The following is a 12,810-nucleotide window of genomic DNA, read 5'->3' on the forward strand; positions in this document are numbered from 1 at the left end:
CTCTCTCTCTGCTAACACAACATTACCTCATATCATGAGAGAGTTTCACCTCTCATCCTGGATCTTAAGAAGCTTTGGCAGGCATTGGCTTGTGAGATAACCTAGGTGCTGTGTTTTGGGTCAACCTCCTTTGCACTTGTCCCTGAGCTTGTATTAAGGTAGATTCTGTCAACAGACGGAAGGACCTGGTCACACTTGATGCATCTAAGTGAGGGAATGAGATTCCTGTATGCCATCACTCTTTTACTCTGATTTTGTTCATTGTACACAGATTCTATGGCACCTCCATTGATGTAATTGGCATCCTAATTGTGTTTGTATATGGGATGGTATATATGTATGTGAAAGTATTTGTGGGTTTTATGCTTATGGTCAGGGAGTGTGGGGAGTTTGATGGGATCTAAGGATCTGTCTGATGGACAGTTTGCAGGTCATGATAGTGTGGAAGCCCACATGGATCAACAGAACTCTTTGCATCTTCTATTTACTTTGGTGGTAGATAGGACTCTCCTGAGGGAAGGAGGGGTTACAAATCCTCTTCCCTGTCAAAGTAGTTATGCCCTCTGGGAATTCAGGTAAGAATAGGAAACAAGGTTTGAGAATCCCTGTTTTCAAACAAAAGAAATCTCATCATAATTATCTGTTGGACCCAAGGCTGTGACACAGACTGGAGGAAACTTCTTACAGAATTAGTCAATGCCTTCATGCTTACCTGGCCAACTCTTGAAAGTCAGTTCCTTGGAATTGGTAACCTGGCTCTGTTGTCCTGTGCTCAGGATAATAAGTTTAATCAGCACAAATAGGACCCAGTTCAAAGGAGCAAGTATGTGGTATAAACTGGGTTTAAGTAATCCAGTCAATAGTCTGATTTCACGTAATCTTTTTTGACTGATTTGAACTTCATTATTTTTTTGACTCTATTGTTCTTTTTTTTTTTTTTTTTTTAAGCTATCAACGGACCTAGAAATGGTGATTGTGGTAACAAATTCTGAACATTTGTTGTTCCCAAACAGGCATTTCACAGGTTCCACCCATTCCAGTACAGAGGGTCTTTGCAGAACCACATCTCCATAGCCTTTTTAGGAGTCCTTATTTCAAAATAAATGTTTGCTGATTTGCGCAGAAATATTTCCTTGAAAGAATTGTTGTTGGAGTCTCACTGTTGTGTTTTTACTCCAGTCTTTGTGTTTGTCGCATTCTTCCCTCCCCTCTCATTTCTTAAATTTGAATTTTTATTGGATTTTTTTTTTTTTTTTTTTACATTTCACCTAATTCTGAAATCATGGGTTCAAATGGTTATTTGTTCCTTGGGCCATGCCCTAACACAGTCTGGATGTTGAATTGCCAATACTTCAATCTGAACATGCGATGAGAATGATGGCTTTGCAAATGATAACCAACTCAATAAGTGATGCTATGGAGAGGTACAAGGAGCTCATATGAGTGAACAGTTCCTACCGGTGAGTCACTGACAGAGATGAGAACCCAGCACTAGGCAGGGAATGCTTCTGTCCTGTATGACTTTGAACAAAAGTCAGGGCTCTGGTTCTGTAGTGTCTGACTCTTAACAAGAAACCTGCCTGCTGGCAAGGGTCTTAGATTTGTAGCTCTTGGACTTAGTCGTCCTACCTGTGAAGAGTGTTTAAGACCCTCCAATTGTTTTCCACATTAATGATCCTCTACATAGAAGAGGTTCGCACCATGATGGGAATATCAATCAACTGTGAACCTCTAGGTCTCTGACAGGAGATTTAAAGATCTGTGATCCATGAGAAACACATGGAAAGATTGTATAGCTATTGGGTCTTCAATTACCCCTCAGAGGTGATTTCCCCAATATGTGAAGATGGTTTTAGCATACCATGGACATATAAGCACCCATATGGACCATTTCTTCTTCCTTGATTCATATAAACTCTCTTAGTGTCAGGATTTTCAGAAGTACTTTGATTCATGTGGAATGTGGATTCTGGACTTGACCTCCTGTAATTGGTGCTAACTTGTATACTGTTATTCTGGGGATATCTGGGGATGAGGATCCTTGAAGTAATGATTGTACTGGCAAGAGTGATAGGTACATAGAAGCTGGCTGGGATTTACCATTTTTTGTTTCTGGTTCAGCATCAGGCACTCCCAGCTCCTGTGTGAACAAACTCAATTGAAGAACCATATACAGATTTTGCTGAATGAGAACAGAGAACTGCTGGTGGAGCAGTCTGAACTGCCAGCATCCTATTTGGAGGCAAAGGGGTTCTGTGAAGAGTCCAGAATGAACATCTGTGTCCACAGTGCCAAGCAACAGCAGGTAGGGTTAGGTCTCAGGGTCAGGTTGTCCTCGTGTTCACCATAAACATTGACAAACCATTATAACTGTCTATTGACTGACCTAGGTCGCATCCACGTGTTCATTTATATGAAAATTTACAAGGCTTTCTGTGGAGATAGCCCTTTTTCAAGAAACTGCATGTTTGTAAAGCAAATGCTCCTGCTCTTCGAGAATCTGCAGTTTATTAGGAAGATAGGTTGATCACACATCACAACACTACATGTCATTATGTGTGGAGGGTGCTATGTGGGAGCTTCTCTTTAGACTTGCACAGGGCTTGGAGGGATGAAGAAAAAGCCCAGAGCTCATTTTCTTAACAGAGATCGTGTGAGAATCCAGGAATTAAGTAGTTTGTAAGGAGGAGAGAATGGTGGAAATGCCAAATAGATGGTGTTTATTGTGATTTTGTTCTTCCTCCCCCTTTTTCCCCGTATATGAAGATGGTGCCTTCATGCTTCATAGATCTTGGATAACTGACAGAGTCTGAGTAGCAGCCTGTCATTTCTATCTCATTTGAGGGCTCCTGGAGAGTTCATATCTGGGCCTTACAACCTGAAGCTGGTTAGAAGAGCAGGGATGTGGAAAAGGTTTCTCAAAGGCTGAGGGTTGGCATTAGAGTTGTGACATCAAGAAAAAAGTTATTCATATATACCCCCAATTCTCACTAAGAAAGGTGCATTGCTGTGAGGACCTGCATCTTCAGGGGCATGTGGGGAGGCCAGTTAATGACATGTGATTTTGTCCAGTCATTCTCTACCTTAGTCATTTGAGCTAGATCTCTCCACAAACATGAAGCTTTCTGTTTTGTGCCGGAAAGCAATCTTTGCATCACTTGTCCTGTTCCAGGAGGAGCCCCTTCTCTTATTTGTCTCAACAAACCCTTAAACCATCCAGCTATTTTAAAAATATGGATTAGATTCCTTCACTGTACCTGAATAGAGGTATCCCCCTGGAAGATTCTGGTGTGTCTCATTGGCTTCACCATGATCATGTGTAGTGAGCCATATTGGATTTGGGCCTGGCTGCTTTGTAACTGCCACAGTAAAAGTCATGGGATTGTTGGACAGAGGCCTCTCCCATGTATTTACGACACAGGAAGAAAAGACCAAGTAGTAAACCCGGTGTCTCCACTGCATGACCTCTGCTGAGCCCGGCTGATGCATGTGGAACTAACACACCTGGACCACACCTGGGTGGTGGTCAATTTACTTCTGCCTTTTGCTTCCTCAGCCTTTATCCTGGAGATTTAGGCTGGTCTTCTCGGATTTCTCCCTAATTAATTCAGGTCTCCTAGTTGGTCTTTTGTTACCGAAGTCATGAGCCAGGTAGTCACGAGCCAGGGTTTCCCACTGTGCTTCCCAGTTATTTTCTACCTGGAGACTTGGGTATATAAGTGGTGAATAAAGCTACAGGAGACTCTCACTCTTCTTCCTCACTCTCGCTCTTCAACTCTTCCTCTGTCTCTGTCTCTGTCTCTGTCTCTGTCTCTAATATATATTCCTCTCTCTTCCTCTCCTGGCTTGACATGATAACCTGTGTGTGTGTATGTGTGTTTCTTTCATCCCGTAGGCTTTCGCCCGATTCTCGGTACAGTGTCAGTGCTGGCGCCGACAAATGGAGGTCCCACCGAGATCGGAGAAGAAAGGGGGTACCACCTAAGGGACGTCCCTGGAGCACGGCCGGCATAGGAGAAGGGACGGATTGGGGTAAGATGGGCCAGAAAAGGCCTGGATGATTTGGACTAGCCTGAGTAAATCTTGTCATAAAAAAGGGACAAGGTAACGGTAAAGTGTTTTTGCATATGCGTTCTGTCAGAGTTATATTTTAGTCTTTGTACCCTGACTAGAGATAGTTTACACCCTAGACATGAGAGAGAATGGGTTTGGGAAAAACAGTCCTCCCGGACTCTCCGCAGATGCTTTGGAGAAAGAGAAAAACCTTTTCAGAGCTCTCCTAGGAACAGAGGGAAAGCAGGAGACGTCCTACCTCTCTGCTGGCTCCTATTGGAGAAATGCTTATTTCTGGTTCTGGGTTCCATAGGTAGGATATGTGTGTCCCTTCGGTGGGACACCATCTAGTTTTTTCCCTTTATGTCTATTGTCTGTCCTTGGTGTACCAAGCTGTCCATGTCTGTCAGTTTATGTCTGTGGTTTTTGTTTCTCTTGTTTAAATGTTTTATGTTTCATGTTCAAAAGAAAAAATGGTAAAAACTTTATCTGTCAATCGTTCACATCTTGATTTGGTTTTAACTCGTTTCAAAAAGGAAAAAATGAATAAAGAGCAGTTTCAATCGGCCTTTAGAACCCTGCACCTGTAGCTAGGAGCATAGGTCAGCTGGAGAAGCTGCCCGGGGGTGAGCGTCTACATGAGCTGATCTTAAAGGCGCCAGCAGCTCCTCAGCTTCTATGTTAAGGGAGCGGATGGTTGTTTCTCTTAGAAAAATCCCTGACTTATTCTTAGCAGGTGACAAGGTACATCTCTTAATATTACAGCTAGAAAAAGTAAAATTGGTGCTTGGTCTAAATATTAAAGATATGTGTAGCCACTTCAATTTTGTTTCTTATTGGTTTTAAATGTATAAATATGCTCTACATGCCTTGGTTATGGACTATTGGCTTTTAAGTTATAGGATATGGTTAAAAAGGTATAATGTCAGTACCAAAAAGTTGACATAAAGCTGGTAATTTGGATAAAGTCATTCTAGACAACATGCAGCCTGAGCCAACCTAGGGAAATAGGTCTAAATTGAGAAAATATTTTTATGGAACTCTTATTCTAGAAACCAGGCTTCTAAAAGAATTTAGGACAATGTCTCTTTATTGAGGTATTGGAGACCACACCATCGTGCATTCATATGTAGGAATTGGCAGTCAAACTTTGTAGCATGAAGGATAGACTTGGTGTTTTGGAGACTGGATTTTGGAGACTAGATTGTTAGAGGTTGAGTTTTGCTTTCTAAAGTTGTGGTTTGCCCTGAAGTTATCTGTATTTTAATGCTAATTCCACTGCCCCAAGGACAGCTGCCTAGTCACATACTCAGAACTCTGGTGATTTCCCAAAGTTGTGGTTGTGCTCTGGTGTTTCAAGGAGAATTTAAGGATTGTGTTTAAGGATTGCCAGTGTTACATTGACTAACTCAAACTTATTTATAATTGAGAAAAAAATCAAACAGGTAGAGATTGTTACAGGATTTACGAAGGATTGATGAGGTTTTAGAACTTGTGAGAGCATTACAGCCTGTTTGCTTACTTCAACCGCCATTTCAAGATAGATTTAGAGGATTGCTAACAGCCTTGTATTATGTAATTTTGTCGCTTCTTCAATGTAAAAAGTTAGAACTTTAAATCTTTCAGTGTATATGGAAATTTTTACTACAAATCTTTGCTCTCAAAATGAGCTTTAATATTTGGGGAAGAGCTGTTACACTACTCCAGAAAAGAATATTTAAAACTAATTTTAAGCTTCTAAGGATATGTTAATTGCCAAAGTACCTCACCTTACCAGAGGACTTAACTTTGTTTTCCTCATTGGAGATATAGCTTAAGTTGTGTTAATACAGAATTGTAGGCTAGAGTCATGGAAGTATTTTAAAAAGAAACCTGGTGAAACATACCTTATTCCAAACATCAATCAAATTGGTTATTACAAAATACTGATATTTGGCCTATCACTTATACAAATTTTTCAGGCAAAATTGATAATTTTACTCTTTGCATGCTTTTGGATTTACTGTAAATTGTTCATGCAACCCATAGAAAATGTGCTTACTGTATTTATAGGTGTTTCATCTAATGAAAAGGCTACATTTATGATTGGATCACTTGTTTATTCTCTTGAGTTTCTGCTGCTTCAGCACAGATTATTAGATTATGTCCTGTAGCCACTGTTTTTAAATGTTAAAAAATCAAGCTTTCAATTCATATACAGATAGCCAATGTGTGGCTTGTGGTTTACAATTGATTTCAATTACTTAATACTTTGCTAGAGGCAAGTTTTCTACATGAAATCAGTGAGTGATGATTTCAGTGTAAATTGTCTGACAACTCACTGTCCTTTCAGTGCTCTGGCTCAGAGAACTAAACAAAACCATAGACCCAGCTCTTTGAAAATGGTAATGGAGTTGATAACACACCCTCACGAAAAGAGGAAGACTCCATTTGCTTACTTTCAATGCCCAGCCTCACCCTGCCAACTCAGGGATTTCTAAATAAGGCTAAATCTGGACCTTGTTTACAGGATTTGACATTTCTAATTAATGCTTATGTTTAGGCAAATAAAGCTGGTGAGGGGCTGGAGAGATGGCTTAGTGGTTAAGAGCACTAAGTACTGTTCCTTTATAGGCCATTTAAGAACTCAAACTGGATTGCCTGGACCCCTTAGCAAGGGAGGACAATGATACCAGGCAGATTATAGGCCTTACATAGAAACAATTAGTCAAAAAATCTCATTCTTTATATCACCAAAACAATAATTTGGTAAACAAGTCAAGTTATAAATACTCAGCGTCCTCAATTTAATCCTCGAGGACTTATCTTAATAAATAATATTTTAACAAAATTTCAATAAATAAAAAGGGGGAGTTATCCCTGTATGCTAAATAATACTCTTTTTATTTCAATTTTAAAATTTGAATGCCAAGGTTTATGGCACCCTACAACTAGGCATACTTCTGCCTAGGTGAAATAGAAAGATCCACATATTGGCATGATCCTGTCCAGGTATTTTATATGGGGAAGAGGGAATCTTTGTGTTTTTTCTACAGGATGCTACAGGAGTGTGCCAGCTGCCTGAGTGGCTGGTGAGACATGCTGATCCTGGGAGCATGAAGATTCAGCTCTCATGGTTCGGGTTCCTGGAGTCATTCCTGTGCCCTTAGAGGAAGACGGAGGATTCCCCCTCATCTTTTGTCATCACAGAAATTCTGGCGTTGCTGCAGTCATTGTGTCCCGTCCCACTGCGGCCTGCGCTCCAACCCTCTGTGCACTGCTGATTGCTGGAGAAGACTGGACTCCAGCTGTTACCCCTGCCCCCCTCATTCCCCTGGTGACTCTTGCTGCCTTGACTGGTGTTGTTATCTTGCAGTCTGTAGCTTCACAGGAATGCCATCTGTGTGAAGCTGCTGTGGACTGGGGAACTCTGCCCTGGTTGTGCAGATCTCAGAAATGGTTCCATTGTCTGCTGGTTGTTCCAGAGAAGAATGACCGATCCTGAACTGTCCTGGGAATGGCTGCTATTGTAGCAGCCATTACTGCTGCAGCCATTGTGTCTGCAGTGTCTGGAGTTACCCTCCCCCAATCTATTGTTAGGCAAGCACAGTGGGTGAACTTTCTGGAGTAGTTGCTAACAATTGGGAATTCTAAATTTTATTATAGGAGCAGCTTGACTACGGCCCTTGGTGGTAGCAGCTGAGGAGAACCAGATGAGGTGCCCACTACTTATCGGGAGAGGCTCAACTTCCACAATCTCTTAAATTAATGCCATCTGGCCCCTGCTCTTTCGCCCCTGGGGTAAAGTAAGAGGAATGAGAGGATGATCCAATGTAGCTATCCTCAGGGACGGGCAACTTCCTCTGACCCTTGACCAATCTAAGACAGGAACCTTGGGGGTGACAAGGTGATCCTATGACGGATAAGGCTGGGGTTTGAGAGGTCGATCCTAAGACAGAGGTGGCTACATCCCGTTTAAATGTACGGGCCAGTCAAATGCTCCTCTGCCCAGTTTCTCCCCCAATAAACACACACGTATAGCCCAGAACGGTGTGTTACAGCATAAGTTCATTCATAGCCATTGGGTTGCAGTCCTAACTGCAAGAGTGGCTCGCCATGGCCGAGCTGGGCACTCTGTGAGGCATGTCTGATCTCTCTCAGACCACTACTTCCACCTAATAGTCTTTTATAAAAGAATAACGGGGGAGATGCAGTGAGCCATATTGGATTTGGGCCTGGCTGCTTTGTAACTGCATGGCCACAGTAAAAGTCATGGGATTGTTGGACAGAGGCCTCTCCCATGTGTTTATGACACAGGAAGAAAAGACCAAGTAGTAAACATGATCCATAAAATTCTTTCTCTTCAAAAAACTACAACATAAATTTTGATTAGTTTAATGAACAAAGACTATTAAATGCACCTGTAGAAATTATTGATTTGAATCACTATAGATAATAATTTGATATTAAATACTGGGTAGTGGTATGGGATTGCATTTTAACTATCTGAATTATGCTGTTTCAAGGTTATGTTAAGTGACTTTTTTTATAGACATGTACAGTATTAACACGGCTTGCATTCAAATCATTGTTCTTTGTCCTTCATTTTCTTTTTGACTTTTTTTTAGTTTTTCATATTTAAAAGCATGAAGCATCTTAACATGTGTGCACAAATGAGTACAGTTGCTTGCAAAATGTAGGAGTGGGTACCCAATTTCCTGAGCTCGATTGACAAGTAGTAATGACCCACCAAGTATAGATACTGGACACTGAACTTAGGTTCTCTACTAGAGACCAAGTAAAACCCACGAGCCTTTTCTATAGGTCCTGCTTTTAATTTTTGTTAAGGGTTTAGTTCTGTGTGCCTTTCTTCTTCATGAAAACAAGTTTATCGCATTTGATACAAACAATTTTGGGTAAATATTCATCTTTAATAAATTGGGATTCATAATTTTGAACTGTATTTCCTATTGATTTTAGTAAGATGATATCATACTGACATATACTATCAGAAAATCCTGCATGAAGTCACCATGACTAAAAATAGGAATAGAGAAGGCTTAAAAATTATACTTCATTAAAGCTTGGTATGTCCACCATTCATCACATTAAAGTAAGCTCATATGTGGGAAAAGATACTTCAAATCAATCAGTTGAGGATTTGCCTTATTCTTATACAATCAACTCAGCTCATTTATATTCTACCACTGTGAGCAAATTCCCTGCCCAGGTGACTGCCATGTGGTTTTTCTAATCATTATCTTTTTGAATTTTGCTGTACATATGTCTAGTTTGAAAAATTTGAAACTTAATGAGGCTTGAATGGATTAAGAAAGAATCACCATTGTTTCCTTCATTTGCTCAGTCCTTTTTCTTCCCCTTCGCAACACAGCAAATTGCCTTTATTTCAGTATGCATCCACATTTCAACATTTAGTGGTCCTGAACAGGTTGGGGAGCATGACAGTGAGCCAGGAGCCAGGCCCACCAATCTGCAAACGATCTGTGAACATGGTGACACAGAGCTCCTCTGGGTCCCTGCTGAGGGTCTGAGGAGCAACACTGAAACCCATGTTTGCAGGGTCAGGGCTTCGTGTTCCAGCTGTCAGGCTCCACACCAGACCAGATGGGTGGTCAGGGTGGCTGAAGCCCTGTTCAAACCTCTTCAGTGTGTAAAAGCAAAGCAATTATGGGAAAAGGAACCAACTCAGAACCATGTGCACCAAGGACTCTCCACATGGCCTTTCACTAGGCATATATCCAAGGACCCTGAGTGCTGGCCCATCTGAGTCGCCATGTGACTGCTCTGTTCACCTCTAGACCTGAGCTCAAAGCTCAAGAGCTGATGGTGGTGGCAGGGCCGAGGACCCGGTGCTCCCTTCCCAGGCTGATAGCAGGTGAACATGTGTGGTCCGGAGCTAAGTGAGGGAGGCCAGCCTTTCTCAACCTCATCTGGTGGCTTCTGTCCACAGCAGGTGTTGGGTGGTGATGGGCAACAAGGGACTTGAGGAGGGGAAAGCAGCACCCCTTGATAAAGGTGGGGAGATGGGAAGCTGTGAATTCCTCACTCGCGGCCAATTTCAGAGGGAGGGGAGGTTACAATCTAAGCTTTAGCCAAGGGTGGGAGTGAAGGAGTGCGGACCATGGCTTGGATGGGGCAATCACTTAAGACTTAAGAAAGCAGGGGTGCAGCCAAAGCACCCCAAGCCTAGTGGTGGTCAGTCCCACAGCTGCTATCTGAAGCCTCCCCATCTATTCTAAGGGCCACCACACAGCTGTGGTGGATAGCAGGGCGGTCAAAGGCATACCCAGGCCAATTGCCAGCAGCAGGTGATTGTGTGAGATCTGGCTGTCCACAGTTGCATTAGCTGTGCCCACCGCTCCCAAAGGAAACCGATTTCAACACACCTTATTGATCCCAGAAGTTCAACCAGGCAGAGAGCGGTTATACTTGACAGATGATGTTACACAGCACAACTTAGGTATTTCAAATGGACAAGAAGTTAGTATTAGAGCAGTGTCTCCGGATGAAGTCTGAGTGGGGCTTCCTCTCCAGTACTTTGAGGTCGACAGATGGATCTAGAGAATTCACTACTGTGGAAAATGAAGACTTGGGTTGGATGGGGAAGGGAGGCCGGGGCCTTGGTGACTAATTGCTGTAACACAGTTCTTCTGGTGGCTGTGGCAGCTTCATGTTCTCTTTTGAAATCATCAAGCGCCTCAGTTCCTGCAGGATGACTTTGATGCTGTGGGAATTCTGCTACTTTTCCAGCACTGCCATGGCTCGTGGATCCACCACTCCATTGGAACTGCTCAAGCCGTTCATATTGACTCTTGTTACAAATCTCACAGACTGGGATGCTTCTCGATACTTAGGCCCACGCTCTATCTTAAGGCGGTATATTTGGTTTTCATAAATTGTTTGTGGAGGCCCAATTAACATGCCTATCCATCTTGTGAGTGTCATGTCTTCATCCTCCTCCAGACCCTAGCTAACTGTGCTGTCACCTACTCCTTTCTTGCCTTCTTCCAGCTCTTCCAACAGTCGGAAAATTCGAAGGACTTTTACTCCCGAGCCTGTGGTGGCTGCCATCTTGCATCGCTATCGCTCAAAGTCAGTCCTTCCTTTCTTTCTCTACCCCTAGGTCCCTTGCTCCTCTCTCTCTCTCTCTCTCTCTCTCTCTCTCTCTCTCTCTCTCTCTCTCTCTCTCTCTCTCTTCCACAGGGTCTCATAAATCCCAGACTTGCCTGAAGCTCACTATATATCCAGTGATGACTTTTAATGTCTGATATTCACCAATAAATTATAGATACAAACAACCATGCCTGATCTTTTACAGTTTTGGAACTCATCCAAGGGTGTCTTCCATACTGGCATGTAGCCTGTCAAATGAACAACTTACCAAATCTCTTCCTGTTTCTTCTTTGTTCCCTTCCTTCCTTCCTTCCTCTCCTCCTTCCTTCCTTCTTTCCTTCCTTCCATGCTTTCTTCTTTCCCTTTTTTATTTTCCTTCTGTGATTTCTGCTCATGCATTTTCTTTTCATTTTGATTTTGAAGTTAAAAGCTATTACTGATGTTTTCACTTCTTGAAACCAGAAAGCATGAGCTGTAGAGCATTTAGACTTTCATATGTAGAAATCATTGTGTACCTATAGCAAAAACTATATACATTAAAGGTGGCAGAAGCATTATTGTCTCAAAGTACTGGCTCTGTTCTTCAATTATTATTATAAAGTTTTATTATTATTAATAGTCCATGTAACTAATATGTATACTATGAATATCTGCATTTTGAAAATGACAAAGGGTTATAAATTACATTTTCAATGCAGTAACACAGAAACAAGCATTTTCTAATATTCTCATTCTAGAGCTAATATTTTATCTATCATGCAAATGTATTTTAGAGAAATTCATTAAGGATCCTCCTCTTGCTTAATTTTAGGTGACATTATCAAAACTTCTGAGAAAAAAGGAATACTAATGTGATTGTACTTAGTATCTTAAAGTTGAAATTGGTAAAAAACATAACACTAGGATGAATTTTTTTACAACTTGTGATTTCATTGAATAGGCATGAGATTAGACATGGCTTGTGTCATTCTTAGAAGTTCTTACAAGAAAGTAACAGGAGAATTCTTTCAGAGCTTCAGTGATTCATGTCATTATTTGAAGAAGATGCTTATCAGTTTTATCTGAGTTTACTGTCTAGGTGAGGTGTTTCCAGGATGTTTGAATCTTATTATAAGAAGTCACAGAGAGCAAGGTGACAAAGAAATTTTATTCAAAAGCAAAGTGAGAAACACTGGTATTCAGTGTAGCCTTAATTTGTGGACTTCCTGAGAAGGAGGAATTGCTTACTCAGAGTTCAGTGTGGATATTTCTGTTTTGATTGACGTTTTTTTGATTAAGTAAGCCTTAATTTACTGTGAACATCAGTCTCCATGATGCATTTGATTTAACCAAATGCATATTCAATTATCACTAGGTATATGACATTAAACAGGATGTTTCCTTTGAAAGTTTTTCCAGAGGATTCAATACGACTTACTGAGTATATATTCTAAACTGGCTCAGGCCAGTTGAAACAGACTTCTCCCTCCAGTATGTGGATATGCTCTTGAATACTTTTGAATGGAAGTTGATCATGAAAGAGAAGTTAATAAATAATGTTATGTGCAAGGAGTCTTAGTCCATTGTTTGATATGTATACAGCTTCATGCAGGTGAGATGAGATGAGCTACTTCATTGTTAGGTATATTTCTAGAAGGTAGATTT

This window comes from Rattus norvegicus, chromosome 12, assembly GCF_021556685.1.
Source record: "Rattus norvegicus strain SHRSP/BbbUtx chromosome 12, alternate assembly SHRSP_T2T, whole genome shotgun sequence".
In the NCBI taxonomy this organism is placed as follows: Eukaryota; Metazoa; Chordata; class Mammalia; order Rodentia; family Muridae; genus Rattus; species Rattus norvegicus.